General features: G+C 33.2%; 1 long non-coding RNA gene across 1 annotated transcript; it reads right to left on the reverse strand.

Moving 5' to 3' along the window:
• Positions 1 to 228: 228 nt before the first annotated feature.
• On the reverse strand, positions 229 to 2279 carry LOC139988077 (uncharacterized). The gene is made up of 3 exons (XR_011800022.1): positions 1137 to 2279; positions 972 to 1042; positions 229 to 867 (listed from the first exon to the last, which is right to left on the reverse strand). It is a non-coding gene; the product is annotated as an uncharacterized lncRNA (long non-coding RNA).
• Positions 2280 to 9772: the final 7493 nt, after the last annotated feature.

Consider the following 9772-nt stretch of genomic DNA (forward strand, 5'->3'; position numbering starts at 1 on the left):
GGATCATGGGTCACTACCTTGACCAACAATCAACAATCTCCATACTTTGTTAATTATATCACTCGCTTATATTTGGTTCTGTAGTTCTGTTTAATAAATATCACTGAATATTATTTTAACATAAACACTGTGTCTTCCACAGATTATTAATCTTAACTTTAAGATTAAATCCTAACATTTACTAATATAAAAAGTTTTTAATTTAAACTTAAAATATTCGTCTGTTTTAATCAATTGAGGTTTCGTTAATAAATAACATTGCACAATCACTTATTTTGGATGTAGTGCAAGTTCATTTCCTGTAATCTGTAGCCTGCTAAAACAGTTACAGCACCAATAATCAGAAACAGATGATAACGAACGTAATGCTACCTAACATACTATGTCATAAATGGAAAACAGTTATCTTAAATTCTGTATTTTTGAACATTCTTGTTATGGGAAAGAATTTCAAGAATCTGCTGAATATTTTCTTGCTACTACTTCTCCTCCTACCTTCTTTTACAATTTTATGAAGCTTGCCTGCTTAAGACAGGTTTTCTCCTTTTCTTACTATCTATCTTTACAATATTTATATTTGCTCTTCAGTTCATATCAATGTACAACTGCTATGATATAAAAATGATATAAAAATGGTATTTCTGAAAGAATCAATAAGTGGAGTACACTTTAAATAACAGGATATTTGCAATTCCAAGTTCCACTAGAAACATTACAGAAAGTAAAATATTGAATTTTATCTATTTATATTATAAAATATTTAAATGTCCAAGACTACTGTACATTTATTAATAAATGATCCATATCAAGCGAGTAAGCGATTTGCATCGAACGGGTGGTCCATTGTAAGCAATTAAACGCTCGGATCTATTAAAGAAACGCATTATTAACACAGGTAATCTCCATGATATCGAAAATAATCGTCGTTAAGAGCTTAAAGTGGGTTCAGGAACGGGCCTGCATCCACTTACCTAGATATGTATAACTCGTCGGCCATATGCGCACTCCGATGCATCGCATTGCTTTTCATTTATGCACCTACCTATGTAAATAAGAGTATTATCTGAAAGTATCTACCGCTACGTCTAGAGATCCGCTATGCCTATGGAACACCGTGTGACTCCTTGGCTCCTTACCGTTCTTGTTCAATTCTTTCTTCCTCGTTATGCCTTCTTACGACCTCCCCACGGCTTCCTTGTTCGCCTCTTCCCGTTGCTCCTACGCTGCAAAACCCGGCCTCTCTTCCTCATACTTGTCTTTCGTGGTTCCTCACTCTGCTTTCATTGCTCGCCAACGTCTTCTCTTTTCACCTCTCTCCGTCGTTTGTTTCTACTTTTCGATTTTACCTCGAGCTTCCAAGATCTCCCGTCGAGATTGCCAACGCGTTGATTTTCTATTTAGTCGTACGGTGTGTGTTTACCACCGTGTAATATAATATCGTAATTTTGAAATCATCTTGGCGATACACGTTTGAGAAACCTTTGATCTCTCTACGTTTCACGGGGACTTGGTTTAACATTCCGTAAGGCAACGTACATTTTCACAGTTCGTAGGTAAAATGAATTGTTTGTGAATTACTCTTCTATTGCGTTAGGTAAGATGTTTTTCAACGATGACAAAGAAATAATTATTTTCTAAATTTTTCATTCCAAATTCCTTGTCATTTTACTATCTTTTATGCCATATATTTTACGTCCTTTATATTATATAGAATTATTGTATTACGTTGTATTATACGATATTGTATTATACATAGCATAACGTTATGTTTTGAATTTCATTGAAGCCACATATCTTCATTGAGATATCTTCCACGCACGTTTACGATTGTACAACTGTGCATATTAAATCCAGTAATTGCCTCATTATCAATGGACAATGTGTTAACTTCGTTACGGAGCAAATTGCTTTCGCCCGAGTCAGTGAAAATGAAACTAACCAGCGTGCTTTGGCATTAAGGTTCATCTTGTTTACTCTCACCTTACTGACCTCGTCCTTTTGTTTTTCTGATTTAGTGATCTCCTCTCGAGTGGTCACGTTCTATTGCTGTAAATATCTTCGTGCTTCTCTTACTTGGACAACGATTTTTATTAGTGGAATGCCCTTTTTCTTTGGTATAAGAATAGCAAGAGACATAAAGCGATCGATATGACTTCGTATTTTTATGTTTTAGGTCATTCGTGACCCAATATTTCCAGAATAAACGTGTTCAATATTTGATCATGGAATACGAACACGAAATTTCGTGCTACGATTAGCAAAATTGATAGAATCGATAAAGTCATCGATACGCCTTGTATATTTATGTTTCAGGATACTCGTATTTCACTTAATAGTAAAAATAATCAATTTATAATTTTTCATAGAAACTTTGTAAATCTACGATAATGTATTTTGGAGTTTGAATAATTCTTTATAAAATACACTTGCTTATGAAAGTACTTGAACACTTATCACAGGAAACTTTTAAAGAGTAAATATGAAACATGAAATAGGAAACAGTAAAGAGTAAATATAAAGGTAAATTCTGAAAAATAGTATTTGTAACATCAGTTTTCTCAATTTTCCAATTGATGGAATTGGGCAGTAGATAAATTATTGAAATATTGAATACGTTTATTCTGGAAATGTTGAGAAAGCTGATGTTACAAATACTATTTTTCAGAATTTACCCTCATGGTGATCAAAAGTTTTCTATGATAAGTGTATAGCAAGTGTATTTTATAAATAATTATTCAAGCCCCAAAATACATTATTGTAGATTTACAAAATTTCTATGAAAAATTATAAACTGATTATTTTTACTATTTTGATAGTTAGTGTTAATCACATAATAAAACAAAGCTTAATGCAATGATCAATGAGAACGGTAGATTTTATCGAGATTTTCAGCCGCTTCTGACGCGAACACGCTACTTCCGGTGACAATGACGAAGCAGTCTCCGTGATGGGTCCTCAAAGACCACCGACGAGTAGCTGAATGGCAGCTCGACAGGGAGATTGTCATCCCGAAGAAGCGACTCAATCTGCGGATATCCTTGTGTCGCCGCCATACCAACAGGTTCGTAATAATTAAACTCTGACGCATGGTTCTCCACGCGGACGTTCTCTTACGGTTTTTACCTAGAAACCGCTAATAGTTTTCGAGAGATTTCTCAGCTTTCGATCAAAGTTGAGAAATCACGATAAAAAGGCTCATCTTCGTAGATACGAGAAATCGATATAGAAATGGTAACCATACGAATTGGAATAATACGATATTTTTTTAATAATTACATCCTCTCAATTAACAATGAAAAAAATATATTACCAAATTAACGAGTATTAATAGGAAGATACTCGTTGGAAAACATGGCCAAGGCTAAGATCTGTTCGGATCTATGATCTCCAAATCGGTTTCGAATCTTCGAAAGCATCATTAATCTTTTTAAGTCTGGAAGCTCGAATTCTCTGACGTCTTATAACGATTATTCGCTACAAAATGTCGATTTGTTTGGATGCTATCGGTGTATACTATCTTCATTAGCGTATATGGTCTTAATTATGTAGTTAATTATATACAAATTCGAGATCTTATTTTAATAAGACTGTCCTCAGTGACGATTAGTTTCTGCAGTTAGAATTTGTATTTTGGTCATATTTTTTCTTAATTTCTACATCAACGACTATTTCATGCTTTACATACTTTATTTTACAATTCACTTTTAAAATAAAACGACTCCTTTCTGTTGCCATCCAAGAATTTGTCAATGATATAAATATCTGCACATGATTCAGACTATAGTGACTTAATGTTTCGGTTACTGACCTAGAGATGCAGAATTTTCTTTAAAACCAACAACTCCCGAAGCAAAAAATAAATTCAGAAAGGAAATTGATGGGAAGTTGCGTCACTTTTACCCACAGGAAAATTTGCAAATCAACGTCCTTAATTATCAGTGGTGCTGCAGGATTCGCGTCAGAAGACAGCGCGGCGTCACCGTCGACGAGATAAGCCTGGTCCAGCGACTTAGAGATACTGATCCACTTTGCATAATCACGTTCATTAATCAACAAGTTGACTTGGGTGAACGATGAGACGAGTGGTCTCGCGATGCTCGCATTTTACGCGAGACAGCTGTAGGGACAGGCGTGTTTGATCGAATTTTTTGTGGTAAACATCAGTTTGTCATCGAACGCACGCGCATCGGAATCTGTGTTTTGTTGGTCGAAATTTATGTCGATAGCGAACCGACAGGAAATTACGACACGATTCCACGCTGGTCGACGATCGACTTCGTTTTTACTTCGTTCTTGTGGTTTTTGTATTTAGAGGAATTTCACGAAAAAGATACAAGATAATTAACAAGTGTATAGAATGTTCCGGTTTTTCTTGAAGAATTATAAGCACATAATTTGCAAGTGAAGTTTAGCTGTGAATGTTTTGTTAAAAAACCAAACTATTGTAGAATATTAATCGTATTTATGATATTTATATTTATATTGCTTTTCTTGAGTTGAATTGTATATTAGTAGATTCTATAATAAATTAATTTTTTATATTCTAGAGTGTTGTGTATAATTTCATAAAAAAATATCTTCAGTCAAATTTCACATAAAATTCCAATGGAAAAATTGAAAAAGACTTCATACAAACAAGTTTTATAACAGGCTAGCATAAACGAAAAGTACCAATTTTTAGTGGCAGGTGCAAAGAGCAAGTGACGATAGACGCGATCATGTCCCTCCCCACTCAGAAGTAATAAAATATAAAAATATTATGTCATATTTATCTTCTGAGAAATTTGTTAGGTATATAATTAATTTGGACTTAATTGTATACGCTATAGTATCAGATAAAGATATTAAAATAGCGATTGTAAACGAATTTGAAAAAGGAGGTTTAAAAATGTACTTACGTACTTTTATACATTCTGCCACCCCAAGAAAGAATCCCAGATCTGCCACTGTCAGACTTTAATATATTTACTATAATAAATGTCGAAGTAACTACTTCCAGAAAAACTCTACATTTTTATTTATGTATATCCATGACCTGAATACTGCTATTACACAGAAATATTCTAAATAAGGATTATTGTACCTTTGAATAAACATTATGTTTTGAGTTGCAAGGTGTAGGAACAAAGGAAATAATAAACAGATTTCTATTTATGTTCCCTATAGCCTCTAGCCAAAGCTATAAGGTTAACCTTTTTGGTAATGTCCTTTTGTTATAAATATATGAACTCCCTATTATCCCATTGTCTAATAACACTAAGAGAGTAAGGATCTGAATCAGCATAAACTTATACTTAAGCTTATACATTATAATTATACTTATACCTTTATTTATTTCAGTATACTTTTCTATTACAAATTCATCCACTCGTTCTACAATCAGTCAACCTCAACCTTAACAATAAATACTAACGAAAGCAACTAGATAAATATGTACAGTCACATATTTATCTCAATTACTTGAACATTAATATCACAAAAGCATTTGCACTCTTGCAGATACTTTCAACCAAATACTTCTAAAAACAAAAGACCTAATATCCACTATAATAGATAAAGATAATACATAATATACAAGGTAAATATGTACAGTCCCATTTTTATCTCAATAACCTGAACCTAAATATCACAAAAGCATCTGCACTCTTCCAATCTTCTAAGTACTTCTAAAACCAAAAGACCTAATATCCACTACAATGGATATAGATAATATATAATATACAAGATAAATATGTACAGTTACATTTCTATCTCAATAACCTGAACATTAATATCACAAAAGCATCTGCACTCTTCCAGTCTTCTAAGTACTTCTAAAACTAAAAGACCTAATATCTGCTATAATAGATATAGATAATACATAATGTACAAGGTAAATATGTACAGTTACATTTCTATCTCAATTAGTTGAACATTAACATCACAAAAGCATCTGCACTCTTTCAACCTTCCTAATACTTCTAAAAACAAAAAACCTAATATTCATTATAATAGATATAGATAATATATATAATATATAATATATATTATATATTATAATATAATATATATAATATAATAATAAATAGATAAATATGTACAGTCACATTTTTATCTCAATTAATTAAACATTAATATCACAAAAGCATCTGCACTCCTGCAGATACTTTTAACCAAATACTTCTAAAAACAAAAGACCTAATATCTGCTATAATAGATATAGATAATATATAATGTACAAAGTAAATATGTACAGTTACATTTCTATCTCAATAACCTGAACATTAATATTACAAAAGCATCTGCACTCTTGCAGCCTTTGAAATACCTCTAAAAACAAAAGACCTAATATCCACTATAATAGATATAGATAATATATGTAATATATATTATATATAATAGATATAGATAATATATGTAATATATATTATATATTATAATATAATATAATATAATATATATAATATATATAATATAGTAATATAAATAGATAAATATGTACAGTTACATTTCTATCTCAATAACCTGAACATTAATATTACAAAAGCATCTGCACTCTTGCAGCCTTTGAAATACTTCTAAAAACAAAAGACCTAATATCCACTATAATAGATATAGATAATATATGTAATATATATTATATATTATAATATAATATAATATAATATATATAATATAGTAATATAAATAGATAAATATGTACAGTTACATTTCTATCTCAATAACCTGAACATTAATATTACAAAAGCATCTGCACTCTTGCAGCCTTTGAAATACTTCTAAAAACAAAAGACCTAATATCCACTATAATAGATATAGATAATATATAATATATAAAATATAGATAATATATAATATAAATAGATACATATATATACTTACATTTCTATCTAAATTAACTCAACATTAATATCTGCACTCTTGCAGATACTTTCAACCAAATACTTCTAAAAGCAAAAGACCTAATATCCGCTATTTTGACGAGGTTGGTAGCGCTCGTGTTAAAGTTTATTTATTTTTCCACACAAGAATTGCTTCTAATTCATCCGCACCTCTAGTCCCTCATCACGCGCTACACATATACCACAAACCGTTTTTGTCCGATTTGATTGATATCGTGTCTTTTGCTCTTGTGTGGAGAGCGCGATGAATAAACGCACCGTTTCTAGTTAAGGCTGATAGAAATCTGTGGTAATTAACGGACCTTGCGTTACACATTCGCCAGCGAGCGTGGAGAAAGAGAAAAAGACAGAGGCGATTGCTTTTGCCGTAGAGCTCCCTTTCCTCCATCATCGAGTCATTATTTCCTTCTCGTGTCGATATCACGGTTACTGACGAGTTACGTGAGAAGTGAATTTCAAGCGGCCCACGGTTCTCTAATAAACGACGTTTACGATTGTTACGCAATGGCGACGATGCGTCCGTTTCACACGTTCATCGAGGAAGTGGCGTCAATATTCTTCGCAGTGGTTAATCACGATTGATACGAAGTTCCGTTTCACAACGCTGCTGTCAGAATTAAAAAAGGATGCGTACATGTTAGCTTTATTAATTCTTTTTTAGTTCACCATGATTTTACGTTATTCCCTACTAGAAGTCTTTTAAGCATCTCGACTCATCGCCACGGTGTTTCACAGCGTAATTACGTTTCTAGGAACGAGTGATCCTTGAATTTACCGGGGGGTCGGGAAACTTTTCGCGGCAACAGCCTGAAGATAAAACTGGTCGCTGCTCGGTAATTAACCTGTTCAACCGTTGGCATCTGCTGGTAGGTCTTGCCACAATGTTGCTTAGAATAGATTCTTATCGCAGATAATCTATGTATTTTTTCTTTACGAATTTCGCGACAATAGAAAATATTTTTATGCACGGCTCTAATCGTAGAATCGCTAAAATCTTTTTCTCTTTGGTATTCCTCTTAAAATATACTGTTTTTCATATTTTATCACAAATCACTAAAGAATAATCTACTCTCAATTTAAATAACACACAAATTTTTCTTTAACGCGTTCAGTGCTTCATTAATTATGTATTTTCACTATATACAATACTGTATGGTATCTGTTGAAATAATTCATTCAAGAAAAACTCTACATCTTTATTTCTGTATATCTATGACCCGGAGATCGCTGTTGCGTAGAAAATAGAATTTAGTGAAACTAAACTTTGTATTCTAAACAAAGAAAGGTCCATATCATTGTGCCCTTGAATATAAACTATGTTTTGGGTTACAAGGTCTAGAAACAAAAGTGCTAATAAATAGACTTCTATTTATGTTGCTTGTAACCTTTAGCTTGAGCCACACGGTTAACTTTTTTGATAATGCCCTTTGCTATAAATACATGAACGTGCTCCCTATCGATTCTATTATATTGTAACATTATGAGAGTGAGGATCTGGATCAACATAAACTTATACATTATTTAATTCAATATATTTTTCTATTACAAATTCATCCACTCGTTTTCCTATCAGTCAACATTAACAGTAGCAAATAATTTTCACACAATACCTGGCTCAATAACGTAAAACTCTTACATTCATGTGAATCATTAGCAAACTTCGTGATCTTCAGTTTGTGCCCCATATTTAAGTCTGTTCCTTTTAGTAGTTAAAATGTGCTGTCCGGAAATCTTTTATTTTTCGAAATGTTTTATCGTTTGAAAAAAATTGATATCATCGGGACTGTTATAAGATAATAATTAAATATTTTAAATGGAATGAAGAAAAACGAAAATGGCTCAGGCAACAAAGTAAAACTTCAGCTTTTTGATAACAGGCAGATCATTTTAACTAAGGACAGCAATGTTATACGCTTAGACTCAGATCCGTGGCATACACAGTCAATGTGTTAATGTCAAAACTTTATTTTAATTATGCTCATTACTGACACTAATAACTCCTGCTAACTGCTTCATAAATCAAAGTGTACCGACGTTGCCTTGGAAATTATGTAAAAATATTAACACGGCAAACGCTGCTGAAAAATTGAAGTGTTATTTCGAGAATGTTGCGCGTCGGCGTCCTTGCGTCTTCAAGAAAAATTGCAATCCGTGCATGTCGTTGCCTTGTATCTAGTGAATTTATCGCGTTCACGTCGCAACCATCTTTATACCACGTACATGTATGTTGTTAAAATATTCGGATCATGGTTACTGCTTCCATCCAAGGTGTTTCGACGATGAAAAAGTGTGCGGGTCTTGAAAGAGCAGAAAATTCTCCTTTCCTTCTGATTTCTCGTATAAGTGAAGGACAGACAGTTCGAAATTCTTTTTTCTTTTGGCTTCTCGGATAAGAAGGAGATTCCTTTTGTACCTAAGAAGTGATATTTAAATCCCCGTTCCGCTAACTGTACTCAGGTTCGAGCCAGAGACATCTCCGCTTCGGAGACAGGATGAGGAGGAGCGAGCACGGAAATTCTAAGCGTACCTCGTAAATTTTGCGAGGGCAGGACATACTGGTCGACATTGAAAGTTGACGAACGGTACAACGGCGTATTTACAACGGCGTTAACGGTGTTCCCCGTAATTAAGTAAATCGCGTCGCGACTATTCGTGCGTCTCTCGTAGCTCGTTCATCGCTCGTCAGTCGCTTCTTTTCAAGAAAAAAAAAAAAAAAAAAAAAAAAAAAAGAATACGCTCGACCGAGATGTTTGTAGCAATTAAGAGATTGCTTGTGCACACAATCTTGTACAGTTAACCAAATATCAGTGATGATAGGAGCGGTCTGTGTTTAACGTGATTGTATACGTCAATTGCGCGATGCAGAAGCCTGCGTTCCAAGGAGGAAGCAA

Source organism: Bombus fervidus, chromosome 6 (assembly GCF_041682495.2).
Source record: "Bombus fervidus isolate BK054 chromosome 6, iyBomFerv1, whole genome shotgun sequence".
In the NCBI taxonomy this organism is placed as follows: domain Eukaryota; kingdom Metazoa; phylum Arthropoda; class Insecta; order Hymenoptera; family Apidae; genus Bombus; species Bombus fervidus.